Source organism: Pithys albifrons, chromosome 17 (assembly GCF_047495875.1).
Source record: "Pithys albifrons albifrons isolate INPA30051 chromosome 17, PitAlb_v1, whole genome shotgun sequence".
Taxonomy (NCBI): Eukaryota; Metazoa; Chordata; class Aves; order Passeriformes; family Thamnophilidae; genus Pithys; species Pithys albifrons.
Window position 1 is genome coordinate 4,399,355 of NC_092474.1, and position 23,886 is coordinate 4,423,240.

The following is a 23,886-nucleotide window of genomic DNA, read 5'->3' on the forward strand; positions in this document are numbered from 1 at the left end:
TGAGTTTCAAAAAGGTTATTCTACTGCCAGAGTTCTTGCTGGTATCACATCCAGGAAGAGCAACTGCAATGTCTAATCACTGGCCTAATTCCAACATAATAACAACAGATTGGCCATAACAGTGACTTTATATAGGCCTTATCATTACAGTCATTAATAGATTTGGTCTCATTAAATAGTTTAGTGCTGTCACATTAACAGAGAAACCCAAGACAAATAAAAGGACTCAGAGATTTGTTCATCACAACACAGAAATCAGACAGAAAAATGAGGTAAACTCCCAAATTTCAGGCAGGTGCCCGATGATTCCCTCAGCCCATCTCTGAGTCCAGCAGAGAGACCAGAGGGATTGCACACCCTCCACAGGGCAAGGAGCTTTAACAGCCCCAGTGCTACATATTTCCCAAAGGAAGCAACTGCAGTGGGAAGAGACTGCAGTTCAAATTTTGCAGCTTTAATCCAACTACATCTGTTTGCAGCTTTTGATCACTTTTAAGTAGACAGAAATCCAGTGTGGAAAGCAGTAAATCTGCTGTATTACCAGGTTGGTTTTTTGGTTTTGAGTAGTTTTGGAATTCCATCTGAAATTCTGTCTCTCAAAGGAGAGGTTCCAACTGAGGAGAGTTGAGGTAACAAACAGGTGAAGAAGTGACAGAAAACTTACACTGATGAAGCTCAATCAGAACTACTAACATTTAATTACACAACAAAAGAGAGAGGGGGAGCTTATTTGACACAGAACACAAAAAACCAATCACACACTGACAAAAAGATAATAGAGTACTATAAGCCAATTGTGAGGGAAAAGAAACAACTCTTTTCTTTCATGTCTGCATACACAGCCAGGTAAGAGAGGCATCACAGGAGAAAGAACAGCAGAATTCCTTACTGGTCCAAACCATCCATATGATTTGAGCAACCTGGTCTAGTGGAAGGTGTCCTTGCCCATGGCAGAGGGTTGGAACTCAGTGAAGGTGCCTTCCAACACAAACCATTCTGTAATTCTGTGATTTGATGCCCTGAGTTGTGTTCCAGTGCAGAGATCCTTAAACAGGAATAAGAGAGACTGCACATTGTGCTGCCCTATCCAGCCCTTGAATGGGAGTTTCTGATACTGCATCCAAAATTAAAGTAACACAACTGAACCTCTGTATTTTACTACCTGACCTTCAAAGCTTCAAAGCATATTTTTTCCCTTGAAAAGAAATAAAGCCATTAGGGAGCCAGGAAATGCTTCATCTCCATCTCAGGAGTCTCATCCAAAAGCCTGCATTGCATTTTGCTTTCTCCTTTGTGCCACTTTGGTAATGTGATTAAGGGATGGCATTACTGGCTCGAGCATGGCCATGACACAACACACCAGAAACTTCTCCTGCCTTTCAAGAAGAAAATCCATATGTAAGATAAATAAATAAGATGACATTGGCCTGAAGAGTCAAAGAGAAATTTTGTAGAGATTTTGCTGGCATAATGGTGTTGAAGGAAGAGCATTTCATGCATAAGTATCAAGAAAATTCTCTTCCAGACTGATTGCATGGTACCATCTCTAACATGACTCATATACAAAAGCAGTTTCTTTCTTGCTAAGGCTTTATTTTGTACACTCACACATTACAAAAGCATGACATGCTTTCAATAACTACATCTCTGTTTAATTAAAAGTGTGTGATTGTGTAGAGGATGAAGTAGAAGGGTTTAGACTTGCAAATAGTTGCATTTAATGAAGAAAAATCACCTGCTTTGAGGAAAGAGTCACTTGTTGTGAAACAAGCTGCCTCCTTCAATTCAAGAGCTGTCACCCTATTTCACTGCCCACCAAAGATGTTCAGAGAGAAATTAATCTTGTAGCAAAGAGTCAAAAAACTATCAGAAAAGTTTGAGTAGGTTGAGTAGATATAGCAGAGATAATTTAGTTAATCTCAGTTCAAAGGAAATGACCACTCCTCAGGAATCCAAACATACTCTCTCAGTGTGACCACAATACATTATGCACCACATATGCCTTCATCATAATGAGTTAGTATCATTAGAGGGGTTTTCTGTCTTGCTAGAAAGAGAATGTTTGAACCAGAATATACACCTGGCCCTACTGAGATTTCTACATAACGTTGCTTCTTTTTGTTCTTGCAGATACTGTTTGACTCTAGATTTTAGGAGATTTAGTGCCACCACCTAAGACAAAAATTTTGATTTGCTGTTTTCCTGGGAGAGGTTACAAATATGCAGGTTTTATCACTTGGCTTTTTCCCTCTCCTCTATGTTTAGATGATCTGTGCTGTTACAATCTCAGATGCTGAATGCCCTCTGCAGCTGCAGAATGTCTCACAGATGCACAGTAAGCTCCTCTCTTTATAGCAGCTTTGTGTCCCAGCACAGGGCCATGGATGGGAAGCTATTCCTGGATACGATACCAACTTTCTTGGGTGACATTGGACAAGGCCTCTTAACCTCTCTGTTCTTCAACCTTCTTCCCTGAAATGCTGATGGGAATATAAACCCCCTTGATTGCAGAGAACTTGTAAATCAAAGGAGGAAATTTCAAAAGAAATTCTATTTATTTCTCTACCAGAACATGCACATCTGTGATGAAAGAGGACACTGCCTTCCATATCTCTGTCTCCATCCAGCATTGAGATACTGGGGGTTTTCCACCTCAATTTTTTCTCCAGCTGTCTCACTTCCTTCATCTCCCCCATGTCTTTCTATGGACTTTGCAATGTGGCCCTAATGCTTTGGAGTTTGTTTTGGGGTTTTTTTTAAGAGCCCATTCTAATGCTTTTCCAGCCTTTCTGTGAAGAAATTTTTTCCTAATATCCAATCTAAATCTCCCCTGGCACTACTTGATGTTGTTTCCTCTCATCCTGTACCTGGGCAAAGAGGTTGACACCCACCTCACTACAACCTCCTCCAGACCCTTCCCCAGCTCTTTGCCCTTCTCTGGACACATTCCAGCACCAAAATGTCTTGCTGCTTGTGATTTCAAGGCCAAATTATTTCTGCATATCACCCCTGGAAAGGTGTCTTTACCTTCAGTCTAGTTCCACAGCAAACATAAGATGGTGCAGACTTGGTTGACTCTCATGAAGACCATGGTAATTTTGCCTCTTTTATCCAAGGACAGTTGGGTTCCCCTGCACTTGGAAACTGTTATTTGACAATAGGAAGTGACGTGGAAAAAAAAATCTCAGCACATGAGAGTCCTGTGGTGTGGGATCAAGGAACAGGACAGCAAAGACGGCCACTGGCCCAGGAGGATACTTTAAATCACAAAAAGAACTTACATCATTTTTAAAAGATATTAAAAAGTAAAAGTCCAGAAATAGAACTTCATGAGTAATTGGTTTGCTGGTCAGACTAAACCACTAACAAAGGTAAAATTATTACTGTCAACATAAAATGGCTTTGGGGGATGTTATTTACCAGAAGGCAGGAAAAAATGTTACTGGAGGAAATGATTTTTTTTTTTCATAAATTGAAAGGCTCTGTTTAATTTTCAGGTTGTTCAGCTCTTTCTTAAATTAAAATTTGACATATTAATTTCTTTGGCTGCCTCAAAGTTGTACTCTTCACTGAACACATCATTTTGCCAGGAATTTCAGCCAAACTCAGCTCCTAATAATCCTGAGCTATAAACACCACAACAATGAAGTTTTTTCCATTATTGGAAAGAGGGAGTTATACAGCATTTCATGGAAATAGTATTGGAGGCAAGAGCAGAATTGTTTATCAACTGCAACTATGGAAAGGATTTTAAGATAAAAGATCTGAGGTATCAAAGACAATCTGACATTAAAACACTGCACCTGAAAAGGAGCAAGAAAGGGGTTTTAAATGACTGCAGGTACTGATGTTTTAGATTGCATCTCACCTGAAAATCAGCCTCTATCACGAGATTTGGATACTTTTAAATACTTGGAGGAAAAATCTCTCTGTCCTAATGCCCTCTGTGCTTCCATCACACATGGCAGAGCCCTCATTTATCTATTCAAATGGACCAGCCACATCTCATTATATTCATGAGAATCATAAGGCAGAGAGAGTTTAGACTTTTTCTAAATTTTCTGTTCTCATTTATAACTCCAGCCTCCATTTTTTTTTGCTTCTGTAGTAGACCATGAACTGTCCTAGGAGTGGTATTGCAAAAAGATAAATACTTGACTCTGGCATTATGTATCAGCCTTTGTTACAAACAGAATAGTTTTCTGTGATTGTGAAATCCATTGCAGGCACAGTCATCTGTTCAGTTCAAAGCTGTTAATAGAATATTCATACTTCATATCTTTTATGTTGATGGAGTATGAACTAATCAAATTTTCATCTTATATGTGCTCTATGAAACAAAACTAGTCTTTAGACACATTAATTTCTAGCCGAGACTTTTCCCATCTGACAACATGAGATTCGCAGGCCAAGCATTTTGTTTGCCAATGATGTATCATAAAAGGAAGTTCTGAATGTAGTTTTCAACCCTGCTGAAGTTTGTACACATGTTTAAAGGTTTCCTACTGGACTCAAAACTAACACAAGATCCTGCTGTGTCCTTCTAAAAGGCAGCACTGCTTTATTCCCAGTGCATGCACCCCATGCAGATGGGATTTCTGCTTTGATGATTGAATTATTTTTGTTTATATTTTGATGACATGACTAATCACAGACTGACTGTTGTAGGCTGAATGTTGGCAAAATTCAGCTCAATTTTTTTTTTTTTTGCTGGCCTATAATTAGAAGCACTGGTGGTAACTTGCAGGTTGGTCTTTTCCACATCTGTCGTTTTTCTGGGAATTTCTCTTTGTTTCTGTATTGCTGCTTTTTGCAACAACATTTCAGAGCATTTTTCTTGTTTGAAAAAAAAAGATTTTAAAATTACTTCTGAGTGAAAAGTAATTCTAGGCAGAGGAACAACACAACAATTTGGGGCATGGTACAAAATGTTATTGCTCACATAAGGAAAGTAATTTTTTCAATGAGTGAGAAAAAGACAGTCCTGACTTACTTTTCTATCCATCTTCATTATCCTGGTAAAGACACTGAAAGAGGATTCAGTTTGGAGCTTTCACATTTCTGTATAGGCTGATATATACATTTTGCAAGATCAACTTGGCAACTATTTTTGATCACAGGAAGAAAGAGCTCAAAAATCACAATAAAAGCCAACCACATTTTTAAAGGTGTAACAACAGTCAAAAATCTAGAAAAGGACAAAAGATCCAGCTCTAAGAATACATGGACCCTCATTCCATGTTGGAGATCTTGGAGCCTCTTTTCAGGCACCTCAAAGATGTCCTCCTGAAAAACTGATCCATAGTTAGTTAATGAAAAGAACCTGTGGCTGAGATTTTCAATACTGTACTTGGCTTCTTGGGAAATGGATGTGTTTTCATCATGGTTTAATAATAAAAACTGGTGTTGGAAGGGGAGTTTAGGTTTTCCTCACAGAGCAGTTCAGTCTGACAACCTTCCTCAGAGAGTGGAAAATGGAACTATCATGCAGTGTCCAGAGTAAGAATAGGAAAAAAGGCTTAAGTAACAGAAAAATAAATTTTATATCTGTACATATATATATATATATGTATGTATGTATACAGATAGATGGATTATAGATAGATGGATGGATGGATAGAGATAGATAGATAGATAGATAGATAGATAGATAGATAGATAGATAGATAGATAGATAGATAGATGGATGGATGGATGGAGAGATGGATGGAGAGATGGATGGAGAGATGGATGAATGGATGGATGGATGGATGGATGGATGGATGGATGGATGGATGGATGGATGGATGGATGGATGGAGAGATGGATGGATAGATGGATGGATGGATAGATGGATGGATGGATAGATAGATATAGATATAGATATAGATAGATATAGATATAGATATAGATATAGATAGGTAGATAGATAGATAGATACAGACAGACAGACAGACATAAGGTGTGAACTAATCTATGACCCTACAGCCCTTCACAAAAGCATCCACAAATGTGGGAAAAAGTTAGAAATGAGGGAAGAGATGCTACATTAAGCATGTCTGATTTTACAGAAGAGATAAATGTGCCTAAACTACACTCTGAGAGCTGTGTGTGCTCTGCAGTTTCTCCCCCATCAGTGATCAGGGAGAGCCCTCATGGCTGAAATACATAAGCCCAAGCGTTTCTCTTACTCTGCTATTTGTACTATAGATTTTTAAGGATGCTTTTACCCCTTGGGAAGAGAAGTAGAAAGGGGCCAGCAATGTAATTTGATGTGGTTCCCAGTCTGAGTGGCACAGTCATTTGTCTTTTGTTACTATGAAAATCACTGCATAGAGAGACTGTGAGTGGGCGGCCAATTAAAATGTCAATAAAAGTAAATACACTGAAAGAGGTCATGGCCATGCATTATGCAATAAGGGAAAAAAAGGTTTATATTTGTATCATGCTAATTAAATTGACATGGTTATTGCAAATCATTTTGTTTCACCTGGAGCTGTAATTAAATGACACCACTTAATGAGAAGGAACCCGCGCTGATTGAACACACTCCTGTAGTAAAGCTCCTCTGACAATGAAGGATGTTTCTGTTTACATCTCTCATCATTTCCCATTCCCAAATGCCAATGTCTTTTCAGTGAGGTAAACACCATTTTAAAAAACAAACAATTAGGAGCACTTGTAATTTTGGGCAGCCTTTAACCTAGCCTTTCACTAGCTGCTTTGCATGATGAAAAAATAAATAATTTAAATAACCCAGAGTATTATTTCTCCTAAAGATAGTTTCAAGAAGCAAAACATCAATACCATCAACACAATAATTAAAAGTTTTAATTGTCTTTCCTGTAGGATTTATTTAATCTGGACATACTGGGTTAAGTTCTGTTCTCTTTCATGGTGATTTTGGCAGGATTTTTCCTCACTGAGAGCAGATTTAGACATCAGTTTGGCTCCAGAACTTCCAAAACAATTTAGTATAATCAGAAATTCAAAACTGTTTATATTAAGTGCTTATTTAACACAGAGACAAGACAGAGAGAGACTAACACAGCTCAGTGTTACTTCTCTCTCTACCTCCAGCAGTTCACCTGAACACAGAACACACACCGAGTTTATTTGCAGGTGCAGCACCAGCTCCTGCTGACATTTCCTGCCCCAACATGGAAATGTGATGGATGGCAGAAAGACAACATCAAAAAATGAGGCTTCAAAGGGTTCTGCCAGCATCACCACACCAACCATATGTCCCTGATTTGCATAGCCAAACTTGGCAGAATTCTTTCATTACGGTTCATTTGGTGGTCTCTGCAGATCCCATAAATATTTTCCTACACAGAGAGGCCTTGCCACATTAGTTATAATAGGATTGCTTTGCTAGGCAAGTGGGAACACTGCCAGGATCAAAAAATTTGGCATCTTGGTGCTTAACATCGAGAACAAGTCAAATATGGGAAGTCACTTCAATGCCTACTGGATCTCCCAAGTGCACCATCAAATTTGGATCTCCAATGATTTTATTTTTTTTTTAGGCTTTCAAACTTGAAAGTGAATTCAGTGCTTTCAGAAAAGCAGGATAAATAGAAATGCTCTGAGCCAGGAACACTGTTGGCAGGGTCTGTGAAAACTCTTTCACCCATTTCTGTGAGAAAGATACTATTTTTATCCTGGACCGTTCATAAAAAAGGACCATCCTTCAGGTTTACTGTGTAACAGTCAGCACAAGACTGGGGAGGGAGTCTGACAGAGTTTAAATTACTATGGAAATCATATTTTCTAAGCAAAATCTAGGTATGTCTGAGGAGAAGTCTGACTAGAAAAGGCTCATTATAATGCTTCATCCTCTTTATTATTGCTCCTAGAGATAGCTCAGCATCTCTTAATATCTTTGTGTTAGTAGAAGTGAATTTTCTTAAATCTGTCTTCAGCTGAAAGGCTGAAAACCAGTACTGACAAAATGAAATTGTTATGATTGTTATGACATCAAGATGTATCTGAACTAAACTGAAGGAAGACCTGACTCTAAAGAACCCTAAAAGTGAATTCACTCTTAGGAGGAAAACTGATTTTCATAACTCAGTGCAATAAAATTCTCCAGTACAACTAATACTTGTGCCATTTGGGACTCAGAGCTCCTAAGGCTCCAGGGTCTGTAGAACCCAAGTCCAACACTCATCAAGTTCAAAACAGAAAACCAGACTCAGGTTTTTCATGAGTTCTGTACACAAATATTTCCTCTGTGGCAGACAACTGAATCTTTCAGCTTGAGTTTAGCTGTGAGGAAATATTTAAAGAATATTTATGCTTCCTTCTTGGTAAAGAGGCCCAGCAGTGGAAGGGATTTCTATCTGAATGTGTGTGAAACACAATCTGTGCACATTTACTGCCTTATCAGTCACCCCAAATCAGGGAAATAGTCCCGTGAAAACAACAAAGGTAAAATTAGATTTTAGGACATACAATGCACTGCGAGCCCCACTGTGGATGCACACCTGGTTTAACTTGATTAGGAGTCACTGAATATCTGCTTACAACCAGGCACTGTCAACAGTCAGAGCAGCAAACCTCAGTCACCTCATCACCTGAGGTGGGTAAGGGCGCTCACTCACACAGGACAGACAGCTGGATCTGTCACCAGCACCACAGACTAATAAGTGCTTGCAACCATCCACCTTCACAGGCAGATCTGTCTGCTCTGTGCAAATCACTGAGCAAACTGGTCAATAGCCAAACCCTCTGCTCTTTCTCTCCCTTCCTTTTTTATTTGGGCTACAAAGAGAAAGGAAACAACGCCAAGACAACCTTGGCAATTCTCCCCGTGTTAGTCACTACTATCTCTTGTTTCAGCCATTAAAAGTACTGCAAAAATGCATAAAAGGCAAGAAGAGCATTTGCATGGGGGGGAAGGCAAATGCCCTGACCCATAAACCCTAATCTCAGCCTAAATCTAGTCCCAAGTGCTAGACAGCATGTTGACAGTGGTGGGACTTGGAGCAACCTGGTCTAGTGGAAGGTGTCCTTGCCCACGGCAGGGGAGTTGGAACTGGATGATCTTTAAGGTTTCTTTCAACCCAAACCACTCTACAGTTTTGTGATCCAAAGATAACTTTAAAGGAACAGGTACCAGACTTAGGTACTTTCATTAAGAGTATACTTCTTGAGCTGCTGAACCCCCCAATCATGTATGTATGTATTTGGATACATATTTATATTATTTCAGTAAGCACCAAGGTAAGAAAAATGCAGACCAGGACACTGCAGCCATTCCCCTGCAGGCTGTTACTCAGCTAAGAGCTTGCCCACCTTTTTGCACTAAGGCTTTGAAAGGTTTGTGGACTGCAATCCCTTGATGACAGTCCCAATTGGTGTTTTAAAGGCACTTAACTTGATTAGGTCTCGCTGTTTGCTTTTCCAACTGCCCTACGTTAGGAAAAGTGGAGCCTGGCCAGCTCTCAGGCATTGTTTTATTGATCCCAACTTCATCCTGAAGGTGGTGAAGCTCCCACTGACATCAATGAGAGCTCTTTGCCTGTGTCAGAGAGGAGTGTGCCATATGTTTAGTTAAAAATAAACAAAGTGAACTGAATCAAAGAGAGTGGTGGGTGTTTGGAATCACTGTTCAGAAAAAGAAAAAGGAAAAAAGAAAAATAAAAGCTTTATTCCAGCCCAGGACAGGCTCTGGAACCAGAATGGTTCACTGATTAAGGCCTGATTTTACTTCATTCTATCCCTGCTTCAAATTGCAACTCTGCTAAAGGATATTTTTTGGACAGCACAGCCAGAGAGGATTCCTGAGTTACTGCTACCCAAATGTTTTTTGTAATAGCCAAACATTTTTAATAATGATTTTCAATAGCTACAAACCTCAGGTGGTTTCAGTCCTGTTGCACCCTATAGAAAGTTTTTATAGTACAAACTATCACCTTCTTCTACAGATCTTTGCTCACACACCACAATGCCTGAGGAAGATTGCTGTTTATCACCTTGTTCTTCTTTCTCTTTCTAAAAAAGCAATAATAACTTTTTTTTTTAATTACCAATTTTTAAGCTTAAAATACATCCAGGAGGAGAAAACAAAAAATTAACAACAAAAGGCAAGAATTAGAAGTCACACAGCTGAAACTAATAGAGACCATATTTATGTAAGTATGTGTATTTAAGTGTTTCAGGTTTAGGATAGGATCCCCTTTGCCAAAAATGTGGCAGCTTTATTTGCAAGTCTCGATGGGAAATGTTATAAAGAATCAAAAGCAAACAAATTTTCCTTTCAAATAAACTTGACCCGTATGTTTTAGACATGTGTTTCCCTTTGAATCCTTGTCCTCCTTTGATGGTGCTACATACTTTCCCCCCTTTAAGAGCAACTACTTTGTTGTTACAGCAATACTTTCCCACAATCCCACCACGAGGGCCTCCCTGGTTTCCAAAGCCAGGGCTTAAGAGCCATTCCTCCTTGCACAGTGTTCTCCAGGCAGGATGCCCCAGCCCCTTGCTATAGTCCTGCACCCAAGGCTTTAACCATCACTGCAACTGGGGGAAAAGTAAACCTAGTGCCATATAACTCAGTGGGGAGGAAAACTGGATTCACTGCTGAATTATCTGTGATCTCTTATGTTCTTCTTTCTTGCACTCTTACTGGGAAAAGTGAGCATCAGCTTTTATTAACTCTGCTAGACCTGCCCTCTGCTTGTACATTCTTGCTTGAGGCTCAACACTCTATACTTAAGCTATAACAAACAGTACATTTTAATTTATACATTTCATCTCTATTATATTCATACTGTATACAGAAGTATCTTCACAGTATGCTTGCTGGCCAGTCATAAAATCTTTGTCTCTAATGAACTATCATTCAATAAGCAAAAAAAAAAAACCCAGAAAACCCCAGGAAAACCTCACTGATAAATGTGCCTGTTTACAGGGCTTTCACTAGCTGAGTTAAGAATGACAAATGAAAGACTTCAGATCCATTTTTTGTTTTCAATAAAAATCTTGTTTAACAGTGTCATGAATATTCATGGTTTTGGCACAGCTCCAGATTAAGCAAGAAGAGCCAAATCAAACAAGAAAACAACAGTCCACTTGGCTCCACAAAAGGATGCACTGGATTTTGTATGCTAAAGTACTCTGAAAAAAGGTGTAAATCAAACTTTGCCAGGACTGTGCTCAAAGGGAAATAAACTCCCCCAACACCAAAAGCAACCTCTGAGTATGCACAACTAACAATGCTGGGCAGCAGCCACTGACAGATCCAAAGTGCACTGGCACCAGGAACATGTCCTACATCTACAGCAAGGAGTGCAAAGGTTGAGGAGCTGCTGTTTTGCAGCTGCTGGTGGTGGTGGCAGAGACAACCCAAAGCAGCACTTCTGGAGGCCCCCTGACTAGAACAGATGTGCTGCCTCCAGTGGTGCCACAGAGTGATGTGAAAGGTGTTGCCTGAATCCCTCCAACCCCTCCCCAAAGGTGCTGAGTGGCTACAAACTGATCTTTCATGGAGGCACTTTAGCAGCTCTCAGTGGTGGCCTCAAACAGTCCTTGTATTGAGGCAGGTCAAGGACTGGATTTGCAATTAAATTTCGAGCAACAATAGGAGAGAAAAAATGACACCTATCCCACTATTTTGTCTCCTAAGTTTGCACACTTGCACAGAAGAATCAAAACCCCTCAGAAGGATCCTCAGTAGGTTCAGTGTGACAGTCCCACTATGGTGATGGATGTCAGACACAGAACGATCAACTGAGTGACAAAATACTGCAGTCTCATCCAATGGCTCTGGGGGTGGCCTCTTACTCCAAGCCCTACTCATTTAACCATTACACAGTGCCAAAGGCACCAGGGGGGTACAATTTTATATGTATTTATGTGATAAACTCGTAACACACTCACTTGATTACAATAAAAGATGAGAGATAATTTGCTTATAAGACTATTATTTTAGAGAAGGCAAAGTCATTCTCACCATTATTATTTTCAAGCCTGACCACGTGGAAATTTAATATACAAACCCTGGAACTGTGATAAGGTTCTGTCTCCTCTCAGCACATGCTGGAAAGGTATTATTACTGCTGTATAACCCAGCCCAAATGTTATCATATCAAATGCGAGTCTCACATTGTGTTTAATCAGACAAGAGAAATTGCAGCCCCAATCTCCATATTTCTCTCTCCAGTGAGAATGTAAGGAGTGGAAGATGCAGATAAAGCAAGAAAATGAACAGGGTGGTTAAAGGGCAAGAAAGACTCAGTCAAGCAGTTGGGTTCACGCAATGTAAATCCCAAGCTCTAGCACAACCAACTTATTCACTCACATAAATTTACCTATATCAGAATAAAAAGCTTAATTGAAATGATGGAGGAGGAGGATGAGCTGCCTCTTGCCCAGCAGTAACAGAGTATTGTGGATTGACATGGAGGAAACAGAGGATTCTGTAGTGGAGTAACTCAGTAACACCAGGCTGAGAACAAGTGGTGAAAAGCTTCAAACCAAAGCTTTTAATCATTGATCTACTCACTTGAGCTGGGCACTTCCACCCTACATTATGTGGGCATCTTCCTTCTGGATTTCCTCTTTCTAAAACAGAACAAAGACACAACACTCCAAAATTCCTTCCCATTGGGTAAGTAGGATTACACAAAGCTCTTCAGTGAGGTGAGCAATCTGCACTAGCAGAATGTGGCCCAGAATTGTTACAACTGCCTTCATGATGTAAGGATTTCCAGACTCAAGTATTACTGAGTAACTCTGATCACAATTAAGATGTTTAAATCAGGGGGAAAAAAAACAAAAAACAAACAAACCCCCCCAAAAACAAACAAAGAAAAAACAAACACAAAACCAAAAAAACAAACAAGCAAAGAAAAAAACCCCAACAAGCTGGACAATCACAATCAGCTTGACTCATCATGTCAATAACACTCATTTGGAATCTTACAAGAAACATTTCCCTAACGGTGCTTTAAGCCTTAGAAACATGCTAGAAAGATGTTAAGAAGCACAAATGGCCAGATTTTAAGAATTCCCAACCAAAAATCAATCCAGATTCCATTTTTCTTCAAAATACCTCTCTGGAATGAATTGCCACACACAGCTCTCTTCTGCTCTGAATGATGAAGCTCTAATATAAAACAGAGAATAGCTTGCCTTTTTTATTTTTATCACATCATAAGAATATGCTCGGATTGAGTAAAACTCAATTTGTGTTTCTTGTTTTTTCTTTCCTTTCTGTATTTATGGAAGAGAGAAATAAAAGGTAAAACCAGTTATCCATTAAACAAACACTTGAGTGCCCTTCAGACTGGTAATTGTGCATTTCAGTACAACTGACTAATTTCCTTGTGTGTGTAAAGACTTGATTACTACAATCTTCTTGCATTTTCCTCCTCTTCTGCCATGTTTCTGATTCTAAATCAGTTGAGTATTTGGTGAAAAGGCAAATCACAGAGCCAATGTAGGCCAGGAGGCCCCTTAAGCACCATTTAAGCAATTATCAAAGTAACATTCCTTATCCTTTGAGACATTTTTTGAACAGAGAAGGTTTCATGGATGTTCACTTGCTTTTGCCACAAAGCTGTCAAATTTCCTCCTTGAATAGCCAGGACTTAAATAAAAACACGTACCAGAAATGAACAGCAGTGGATATGTGGAAGTGGATATAATTATGCAACACAGCAGGACAATCATTGCTTTTCTGAACAATCAAGCTCTCCAGAACAAGAAGTTCTGACCATTTACCATTCCCAGGAACTGCTCTTACATCCAGCCAGACCCAGCCATGACTCACCCTCATTTAGCACTATGAGAACAACAGATTTGTGGCTCTTTTTACTGAGCCCTCTTACCTAACACGCCTCCTGTGCAATGCTGGGCAAGGCATCCCCAAAAAGGACACCTTCTGGTAGTAGTTTTACTAACATGGAAAAAAAGGAGTAGTATCTCCAAACTAGAATGGTCAGTAGTTTTTAAAACATAGCCAACTGCAGAAGTAGGAAAGTATCATCATATCGAATGAGTAAGCACTGACCCATTTCAACAGTACTCACTGCAGTCTCCAGCACATTCCCCACCTGCAGGACTAAACAGCATTTCATAAAGCACAATCTTGAAGAGTTCTTGCACATGTTTGACTGTGGCCCAAGCACATACACTCCTGTGCATCGATGCCTTGTGCAGAGCTGGGGCTCACAGCTTCCATCCTGCCAAGATTCCTCTCCATGCACAGCATTTCTGATGGCAGCACTCCCAAGGGAATGGTCTATCAGACTAAATTGTGCTTGATTTTAGTGCAAGGTGGCACAGAGTCATTCCCTCCTGGGAAAGCCCTGTAATAGTTAAAAGAGATGAACCTAAGAGGGCTGTAAAGATGTTTAATGAGGTTCCCTCTGAGTGACTCTAAAATCATACAGGATATTATACAGAACATGCAAGCCTTTTCTTGGAGATAAAAATTACATTTTTAGATTTTTTTTCTAATTTTTTACTCTAAAACTAAAAAACCATTGCCACATTTATCAGATAATTGTGAAAGGGAGCAGGGAGAACCCTCAAAAAACACTTACAGAAGGACATTTTGCAGAAAGCATTTTTCCTTTCAAGAAGAGCCAGACCTAACAGCTGTCCCTGGGTGTCAGGGGGGTGCGAGGACTCAAAGCAAATCACCACCAATCCTGGGAGGGAAGAACTGGAAACACTTCATTCTGCATCTGCATCACTGCACGCAGGTCCTGAGGACCAGCAATCCCGAAGGGAACTGGGGAGCAGAGCCTCATGGATGGGTCTGAGGCTACTGCACTTCTGTACAGCTTTTCATGAGACATTTGGGGTCTTTAAGGCAACAAAATAGAAGTAGTAACACAGGAAAAGAACTGCTACTCCCATCATTAGTGTTCAGAAAAAGGTTGGGAGGGATTTTGAACAACTGCCAAGAGTTCATGGGATCAATTCCACTTCAAAATGGAGCTGTTTAAGAGCAAAAACAAAGTTCGCATGCCTCATCTGCTATTAGATCCCATTTCCCTTAAGCACTCGCTGACACACAGTCAGGGACTGTTTCCACACTGAAGTATCTGAAATCTAATTAAACATGGGTAGGAGTAAAAACACATTGAAGTAGCTGACATAAAATTACGGCCGTGCTGAAAGGTGAAACCAGTTATATACCAGGGCACTAGACTTTCAGTTTATTGCTCTCTATCCACTCCAATCATGACATATTTGCACAGCTATGGCATCCATTAGGTGCACACAATGAATAAAAAGAACACCTTGCTGTGGGGTTTATGTCAATGTTTACTTTGAGAAGGAAATAAAGCCGCAGTTACCATAGCAATGGACAAAGTGCCCATCACCTGAGATGCTGTGAAAATTAAAGAATGCAAGCTAGAGATGACAGCACAGCTGTACTTTAGGAACACAGAGGGGGATGAGGCACAGTAATTTCTGAACAACTACTCAGGATTTCTTTAAAGATCTTCCTGAACATATTAACATTAACAAGCTGTCACTGTCCACAGCCAGCTGATAAAATCTCCACTCAGCCCTGGTAATATTTCTGCCCAGTGCTAATTACAGCAGCATTGTCTCAGACAGATAAGAAAAAATTCTCAAGCAGTACCCCAGAGTCTGGAAAATGGAGATTACACATCATCTTCATGCATTTCTGTCCAGGCAAGATTGCTGCTTGAAATAACCTTCCCTGGGCTTTGAACAGCTTGATTTGAGATACTGACACTTCACCAGGAAAAGTCACCAGGGAATTGCTTTGAAGCTCAATGTCCCTCAGCTCAGACCCTTGTGGATCCAAACCACAAGGTTGCTGATACGTCCCTGCAGAGACTCTGCTGCAAAGTTGAGCCCCTTAGGTCTGGAATCACCACTTTCTCATGTCTTTAGGAGCACAGCAATACCCACAAATAAATCAGAGTCCAGTGCCAAGGATCCAAGTCACCTCCTTGAATTGCTGCCATGATGGTACCTGTGCAACCCTCCTGACACCACAGCTGACGTGTGACACTCCCTCTGCTCTTTCTTGTGTTTGCCCTGACCCTCTGCTCCAACCAGCTCTATTCTCTTCACAGAGCACAGAGTTGACAATATAATTCTAACTTTAACACCATTCTTTTACCATCTTCTGTCTCAAAAAACAGTCAATCATCATCATACAACCAACAGAGACTAAGTAAATTTAAAAAAATGGTTTGGTCATTCCTTTCTACTGGAAAACTGTAATCAGGCTGCTATGGAAGAGAAAATCAGAAGCTGTTGCTAATGTGGCCTCTGATGGATGTCTTGAATCCAGAGGATTAAAAACTAGCCTAAAGCCTGCGAATATTCTCATTACTTTCGACAGAACTAAATATGGGTATGTTCCTAAGTGACAGTCTCCTACTGTGAGCTGGTGTTTCTTTTCCATAGGAAGAACTATCTATGTAATCAGAGTTTTTTCTAAGCTAGACATAACCTCAAGCAGAAAAATATTTTTGTTGCTACTGGTGGTATTTGTACAACCTGCTGAGACCAGGCACATCAAGTGACTCAGGGACTCCAGCAATTACCATCACAGCACCTAATCTTTTAAAAGCTTAGAGCCCTAAGTAAGCAGCCATGCAATCCATAGGAAAATTTAGTTTCCTCAAAATGGGATCCCCAAATGTACAGTGTGCCAAATAAGGAATCCCCTTAAGCTGGTCAGCAAACGAGATCTGTGCCACAGTGATCACCTATAGGGCTGAACTGCCTTTCCCAGCACTCGTGGGGCGAGTGGCAGACTAAGCATGACTTTATGGTCTGGTCTGCCCCACTCTTTTATCTGCAAAATCAAGTTGTGATTCATGATCCATAACTATTTATGTGTTCTGGTTAACAACTAATCAGGGAAGCTGAGGAATCAAGCTCTAAATTTTGGTAAGTCCCAGATATTCCCTTTTATGAGCCTGCTTCTTTTGTACAAAGTGCTCAGTCTCATGGCACTTCATAAATGAAGGGTTACATGTTAGAGTCAGAGCTTGAAAGGAAAGGAGATTTTTTAAAGCAGCCTGGCAGCTGAAAATGCAGAGGGCTCTGTCTGAAGTGCTTCCCCCTTTTTTCTCTTTTCCTAAGATATACACAACTTCTCAAATCTCCTTTTCTCTAGTCTTGCTGATCCAAGCAGCAATATGAAAACCTAAAGTGATGTTGCTGGAGATGATTAGGCTGTTAGTGCAAATTAACCCCCTGGCAGCTTTGCTAATAGAGACATTTTATAACACACCAGGAACCAGGCAAACAAACAAACAAAAAATACTCAATTTTCTTTTAACCCAGTCTCATCTAAACCATGAATTAATCTTTTTTTCTGTGCACTAAAAGTCTGTGAAAATGCAACTTTCTTTTCAAGAGAATACTCCACACAGCAGCACACATGCCCCTGAAGAGACAGCACATACAGGGTAGGGGGGGATTTCATGCAAATACAGAGCACCCCAATGGGGTTCCAAAGGAGATGATTAACAAAAATTGGAGTCAAACATTCTATAGCTTATAGGAAAGCTCAGATTCCATAGAAATTAACTCCTACAAGCAGAGCAACATTCTGAGAGCTTTTGTGGAAGTTTTAACTGTAAAGTGCTGTAAGAACATGAGAAACAATTGGAGTTCTTTGTATATGTGCTGCCATGAGTGAGGAGCAGCAGTCTGCCAAAACAGAGAGACTTCAATCGATCTGACAGTTTCTGACTTAAATAATGAGCCCCACAAGCACCAATAAAACAATACAGATAAACCCATCAGATTTTACAGGTCTCCTAGCCTAGCCACCTACTCTTGCATTACTCCCCATTCCTCCTCCCCATCCCAAATCCTCTTCCCTGCAAGCCTGGAGCTACGACTTGCTGGTGTCCTCCCTCAGTATGTTTCCAGTGAGTCACCACTGCCTTTACATCTTTAACAGATGCACTAAGGTTTTAAAGCCTTGTCACGCAATTTTTCTCAGGGATACTCATTTCCATTCAGACCTACAGGCTCACACACTTTCTTGCTTACAGGGGCCTTGGAACCCAACAGCTTGTCAGATAATCACATTGAGGATTCCCAGGAGATTCCCTAATGCATCAGATCACAGCCTTTTTCAGACAGCCAGAAAACATTATCTTGGTTCAACTAAACTCTGCTCCCACTAGAATGAAATTTCCCTCCTTACTGCTGGTTTGGGAGGACTGGGGTTTATGTGATGTGATCTTATAACGAGCCACCATTGTTCCTAATTAGGCAAGGACTCAAGCATTTAATTAACGGTTGTAACTTGAATCGCACAAGTGGCTAATAGTCTAAACACAAATTAAGTAGCGGTGCCTTATCTCATCTCCAGGCAGCCTGCACGGGCTACTGCAGAGATCAGGCAGAGCTGGCAGGAGCCAACGGGGCACCCAGAGCGGCGTCTCCAACAGGACAAGAGCCAGAGGCACCAGTTTGCATCAGGAACACGTGTGGCAGCGTGTTCGGAAAAGAAGCCAGCAATGACTTCACTAGTTTGGCGAGACTAAAGGGAATGGGAAAGGAAACTACTTACTAGAGGGGATGTTAACAGGATACCTCCGTATGAAGTTTCTGAAACTCTGGTATGCACATGCATTTGCCAAAATGAACCCAACCTGCAGCTCCAGCACGTGGAGCAGCATCACCAGCCAGCAACGCTCTGGCTGACTGACAATGCAGTAATTCTGTTCTCTTCCATTTGTGTGACCTGATAATGGCCCCCACCAATTTCTTCTACTTTTCCAGTAAACATATTGGGGAAGTTTTCAAATGCACAAGGCTGAAGTGCAGAAGTCCAAGTGTATTTTATAGTTGGGTTGTATGAAGTTACTACATAAACTAGCAATAGTTTAGGTTGTGTACAATCAGGTGGTTATCCCTGGATCTGGCTCAAAGAATCCACAGAACCAGACTTTGGAAACACCTGCTTTCACAAGACAAAGAACATTCCTGCAAGTATTACACCACTACTTTAGTTAATTCTTGTAAGACTTCTTCATGATAGGAATTCCACTTTACAGGCAGCTGATCAAGGTGCTAAGGATAATGTTTTCAAAAGGGTTTGATTCTCAGTGTGGAGTATTCTGTGGACTTCAGCACCATTGAACTTCCTCCTGATCCTACTGAGGCCTAAAGTCTCCTCCTGGTTCACTGGTTGCGAAGTTGTGCTCCAGTGACTCAGTCTTGGTCAACCGGCAAATGATTTCCAAAGTATGGAACAAAGAATGGTAGTTCTAACAATAAATCCATAGTTTATTCTCAGTACTAGGAAGTACATTGCTTTGGAGACATCAATAGAATTGTTCAGAAGGTTTCTCAAGCACCACATTTTCTAAAGCCATTTAAAAAGAGTCAGAGTGCCTCTTTTCTCTTTTCTAGGTAGCTTCAATTTCAAGTTAATAATTAGTTCCTTTTAAAATTTTATCAAACTTGACTTGCTGTTACCACAGACTCAAGTGAGCTCTTCACTCCTTCACTTGTTGTGGTGAGAAGCACCTTTCTCAGTCTCTGTTTGAAGGACATCCTCACCAGCTCAGCAGCTTTGAGAATGAGTCATTTGTCTGGAGGACCCAGGTGCCTCTGGTGTGACACCAATGTCCATGAAAAGTGCCTGCTAAGGGCTAATGAAATAAAACTGACTGGAGGGTGATGCTGTTCTCTTAAAATAGCATTAACACATTCTCTTCTTTGAGGAAGTATTTTTTACATCATAAATGCTTTTTAAAGTTACATTGGGAAATATTTCCCCTTTCAGTGTTAGACTGTCACATTGTCTAGTAAATGGCAATCAGGAATGCTCCAGCACACTGTCCCCCTTGCTTACTGATGCAGAATATAAAAACTGATAGCACCATTGCTATGAATTTACTTAGGAGAAATCTTAAAGAACTTGAAAAGTGCTGTTATACCTCAGTACTTGCAAAAAACATAATATCCTCACAGTGTTAACAACTTTTGAATGATTTACTGTCACCAGTGTTATGTAATACAAATTCCCCACGGGGATGAGAGACTCACTACACTGAATGGTGCACAGAGCAGGGCCCAGGCTCTTCCCTGAAATGTGTCTACAGCACTAACAAGCCAACCTGCTCTGGTTTAGGCCTCATATGTTTTGGTTACCTTCAACTTCACTTAATCATTACAATGTCACTTGTGTTTGCCATGACACCACCACACTGCAGAGTTAAAAACTGATAAACCAACAATCAAGCACAGGCAAATTTCAGGGTAGTAAAAGCTATTTCATCATAGAGTAAGATTAAAATGTCACTAACTAAAATTCAACAGTAACTGCTTGAAAATGTTACTACTTTTGGTTGTTTTACATACAACAGGTAGAACAGATGAGGGCAGTGCCAAGCTCCTTGGAGAGGTTTACACCCTAGGAGGCTCCAACAGGTCTGCCACAGAAAATAGGCTGAGTTAGTGCTGGAGGTTCCCCTTTTTCATGACTAATTCCTTGAAAAAAGGCTATTTATGGCCAGATCCCCAAATCCAGTCTTTGAAACACTGACATTTACAAGCAAGCTGTACAGAGATGTTATGACCATAACTATCTTTCCAATGGCTATTCTGTAGTGTTAGTCCTCATGTGCATCCTCCTCTAGGTGTTCAGCTATTCCCAGCACCACCCAAAACAGCCCTGTTGTCAATATTCATTAGGAACTGATATGTAAAAGCTGCCTCAGCTCATGGGTTTAATAGCTTTCCTCACTGCATTTGTCCTTTATCCTTCTTCCAATCTGTAGATTTATTATTACTACTAATTACCCATTGTCTTGGGTTGATTTGTTTGCTGGACAAAGGTAATTCAGTAACACTGATTACAACCTACATCCCTTTGGGTGCAAGGAGCTGCACTGCAAAAGCTGTAATAAGAAGCCTGAAGGGGAAAAAGAATTGCTACTGTGTTACACCTCTTGTCTCTAATCAGGATGTAACAACTTCATCCCCTTTCTCTTTACTTTTCCTTCTCAATAGCTCCTGTAAATCGGGTTATCTGGTGGTTCAGCACCTTCTGGAGTGAGTTAAAGATTAGCTGCTGTGCAGCAGAGTGACATAAAACACTTTGCACTCCCACACCTTTTGCTCTGGCTGTACACTCCTCTGCCAGATCAAATGTGGCACGTCATGCCATGAAAAATAGATGGCAGGATCCTTTAATGGTGTAGAACCTAGAAAAGTATTTAGAGCTACAGAACAAACACAACAATGCACACAGGACAACCTTTTCAAAGCTGCCTAATGCTTTCAGCTCACCCACTCCCCAGTGCCCAGCCTCCTACTTACCTTCAAGCATCTCAACAATCACATGCAGTTATGTGTAGCCTTCTGAAAGTTAACCCCACAAGAATAGCTTATTTTCAGTATGGTTATGGTTCTCTCTCTTTTTTTGTAGCCTGCTGGGTGTGAGGGCAGCTCATAAAAGCATTCAAGAATAGGGTCATGCCCTAAGGATTTTGCTTTCTAATCCTTACAGACAATACACCCAAAATGATGGCCCAGATTAGAAGAGTGTGTGTAACAGCAATAGGTGAGGTGACAATCAATCATGGTAGCTCTGCTCAAGCCAATGGTAACAATTTGGAACAGATCTGGTAAGGACAGAGAAGACCTAAATGATGTTTATTCTATATATTGCTAGTTTCTTTGCTTTTCTGTCCTATCCTGATGCTACTTTTCCTCTATTCACAGTTTACCAACTGCTAGAGGTAACAGTAATTTTCCTTACTGTGCAGTCAGCAGCAAATGTAATTCATCTCTTTGGAGGACCCAGAAATCCTTGCCAGTGGTAGGAAAGCAGGGCAATATTTTCTTCCCCCTTCTCTATTTCTTCAGCTCTTTTATCAAGATTTTCCCATTCATATTATTGTTGATAAGGCAAACCTGAAACCCCTTCCATCAGAAGAAATCAAAGTCCTTCAGGAACGGGACTGCCCAACTGTCTGCATTTTCTATGTTGCATATAGAGAATACCTGTAAAGACTTACCAGAGGGGACACAGCAGGACAGAAACAGGCCTGTGAACAGGAGTTATAACCTAGCAGGGCTGTTGGAACTGCTTTCACAACAGTCCTGTGCTGAACAGATGCAAGAAAGGAAGACCTGTGTTTATCCACACAGTGCTCCTGCTGCGTTAATGCACTTTTGTGCTTAATCCCCTACACTCCCTGCCATATTAGTCATTCTCTTTGACTTTACTGGTGTTCCTGGGCTGATAAATTTATAGATACAGTACCAGAATTCTGAATTAAGATACAATTTAAGACCATAGTTTCAATTGCAATGATTTGTGGCTATGAGGTCATTTAGACCAGTCTACTTCCCTTTTGCCAGAGAAGATTTGTAGCTATTATTTCCCACCCCCCAAGCAATGATCACATGCTGTTTGCTTCAGCACTGCATGTTGCAATACCTCAATGAATAATATACAAGAAGCAGAAAATAAACAAACCCACTCTGCCTGGGGATAATGTGTGGTGTGTTTTTTCTTTAGGATGATTAAATGTGAATGCATGTCATAGGATGTAGGGATTGCTCTGCTGGGAACCCAAGAGGATGAGAGCACACAGCACTCTCTACCCAGGCAAATGGCCACGGAGAAGGTTAATGGAGCCCCCAGGCAGAGCCAGCATATGCACTGCTACTCCCTGACTGTTCTATCCACTTGGCTATTTCTTCTGTAAGACACAGACATTTCATTGATTCCTGGGCCAAATTCCATATTCTTTCACACCTTAGAAGCTTCACTCAAGGCAAGAGATTTCCACCACAGAACCAGGAAGCTTCACTTGGCTTTGCCAGCCTTCCACTTCTCCCACTAAAACCATGAAAGAAACCTTTGCAACCAACAGAAAAAGCCATGCAGCTCATGACTCGTGGGATGGTCCCACACAGCTTTTGCCAGTGGGATTGGTGGGCTTTTCCTACTGCAGTGTCAGAAAACCAGTTAAAACCAGTTCTTTTCTTGTAGATGTAATTGTCCTCCTGTACACTGTGAGCAAAGCTTCCATTTGATGTCTTTGCAACTGCACAGATCAACAGCTTTGGTAGGTTCAAGGGTCTAATGTGCCTGCAAGATAAAGTTTTGAAAACCAAGATTGCTTTGGAATCTCTCACATTGCTTTTCTTGCCTTTGGTCATGGACAGGAGGAAGCACACTGAACAGTGCTGACTTTAGAAAGTCAGTCAGCCCTATACTACATCTCAAGACAACAACTACCTTCCCATCCCCACTAGAAGCAAAAAAAAAAAGGCCATTAAAAAAAGGCTTTTTCTCTTTAGTCTTGTGTTTTTGTATCTCATTCTAAGTACTGTTATGTAAAAAATCAAATCTTTTCACCAAAAGGGTGTTTCGGGACATAGTACCACCAATACATCAACAAATGTCAGTCAGTCACCTCAAAACCAAAGCAAATCAACCTTGTCTATAACAGCAAGTCACACAGACAACTACAGATGTCCCACATTGTCATCTCTACCTTTTGCACCTCTCAGCATGCAAATGATATCCTTGCCCAGGCAGTCAGACTCTTTCTAAACACAGAAATACATTCCCACATTTCAACAAGCTTGTTTATCTTCAACTCACTGTTCAGGAAAATAAAGAGTGTGACACAGACCTTCAAAGGGTGGTTGGTCCCCTCTCCCATCCACCCTGCAAACCCCCAGTTCACTGCCTTTGGATTTCTTTTTTCTCCACAGCTATGCTTGTTATGTGGAAAGTATTCTGTTTCTACTACTTTGTGAAAAGGGATTTTCAATAAAAGATAAGCAACAACATTAGAAAACACTTCTATCACGGAGGTTTCACTCAGTAAACAGGTGTCTGGGAGATTATCTTGCCAATTTAACCAAAGCTGCAAAGACCAGAATGGTTCTGGGATGACTAAAATC

At 40.6% G+C, this 23,886-nt stretch overlaps 1 protein-coding gene across 1 annotated transcript in view; it reads right to left on the reverse strand.

Annotated features, from left to right (window-relative positions):
* Positions 1 to 23,886, reverse strand: part of TMEM132C (transmembrane protein 132C) — a 201,316-nt gene that overhangs the window by 115,533 nt on the left and 61,897 nt on the right. The window lies entirely within an intron of this gene.